The sequence below is a fragment of the Octopus bimaculoides genome, chromosome 6 (assembly GCF_001194135.2).
Source record: "Octopus bimaculoides isolate UCB-OBI-ISO-001 chromosome 6, ASM119413v2, whole genome shotgun sequence".
Taxonomy (NCBI): domain Eukaryota; kingdom Metazoa; phylum Mollusca; class Cephalopoda; order Octopoda; family Octopodidae; genus Octopus; species Octopus bimaculoides.
Window position 1 is genome coordinate 8,774,770 of NC_068986.1, and position 1,601 is coordinate 8,776,370.

General features: G+C 37.4%; 1 long non-coding RNA gene across 1 annotated transcript in view; it reads left to right on the forward strand.

The window, feature by feature from the left end:
* Nucleotides 1-1,566, forward strand: part of LOC106869366 (uncharacterized) — a 6,584-nt gene extending 5,018 nt beyond the window's left edge. The window contains exon 3 of the long non-coding RNA XR_001409394.2: nt 849-1,566. This is a non-coding gene — a long non-coding RNA (uncharacterized LOC106869366). The remainder of the gene's footprint in view (nt 1-848) is intronic.
* Nucleotides 1,567-1,601: the final 35 nt, after the last annotated feature.

Consider the following 1,601-nt stretch of genomic DNA (forward strand, 5'->3'; position numbering starts at 1 on the left):
TATATATATATATATATATATATATATATATATGTATGTATGTATATATATATATGTGTGTATGTGTGTACACGCATACACACATATACACACACATATACATACATATATATACATATATATGTACATATGTGTATATATATGTACATATATATATGTATACATATTCTTTATATACACACACATACCTACATACATACATACATACATACATACACACACACACACACACACACACACACACACACACACACACACACACACACACACACACACACATATATATATTTGTGTGCATATAACTCTCTTACCTTCGTCACGTTGATCAGCTTAATTAGCAAAAACTTCCTTTGACTTGTTTCAAGCGATAAATATGAAATGGCATTCGCTTTAATTTTTTTTTGGTATATCTAAATATCAAAATGTTTTAAATAACTGATGTGTGAGCAGTGCTTTGTTTCATTGTCGTAAAGCATTGCAGACCATATTTACTGATCTATTTGTTTACTTTGGGAGATGCGATTGTGGATAATAATAATAAAATCCTTCTATCTAACCAGAATAACTGCCTCCATCGCGCCTTTCTCTCAACACACACCTTACAAGCACATATTATCCTCCTGTCTTTCCATACACAACTACTTCCTCTGTCTACCTACAATCACAGATAACTCTCATTTAGATTACTACAAATACTAAAAGAACAGTAAACCACAGTCTGACGACGGCGAGTAAACCGAGACTTCGAAGTTCCAGTTAATATTTTCCTCGTATGTATATATATGTATGTGTACGTATACAGAGTGTTCGGGATAAATTTGACGATATTTTATGCCTTTTTTTTTCAGGAACAGTTTGATAAAAGTTAGCTGACATGGAGGACTGAAAGCAAACTGAATATTGCAAGATTACCTGCATCATGACGATTGGCTCCGGGTGACAACATGCCGACTTCATGACTTGCTCAATGCTCTGAGAACACTGTAGAAACTAAGATGTGACATGAACAGCTGCAACGGAGACTACGAAGCTGTGGCCACTTGGAAGGGGCAGGCGTTTTGATTGCATCTGCACGCTAGAATTCATTCCCACATATTTGAAAAGGGTCTGAGGCTCAATTCAGACGCTTATGTGAAGTCGCTGGAGATTGTGGTCAAAGTCTGGCTGAAGAGGGTTACTACTTGAAGGTCATATGTCTGGCAACAGGAATCGGCTCTTTGCCATACCTCTGGAAAGAGTCAGAAGTAGTTGTCGGAGAATTTCTTCAACTTCACCAAACCCAATTTCTGACCTCCTAATTTCCTAGATTGCAATCCCATGGATTACTGTGTGGGTCACATTTGAGAAAGACACCAACCATTTGCCGGTGGTTAATATCAAGGAGGTGTTCAAAGATCTTCCCAGGCACACAATGAGAAACACATGCACCAGGTTCCGGAGCCGTCTTGAGGCCATGGTGGAAGGTGAGTGGGGGGCTACTTCGAGTAGCCATAATCTAGTTGATATGTTTGGAGTTTTAAAATACAGTAGTATCTCGGTTTACGAACACCTCTGATCACGAATAAATCTTGCTTTATATATGTATATATATATATATATAT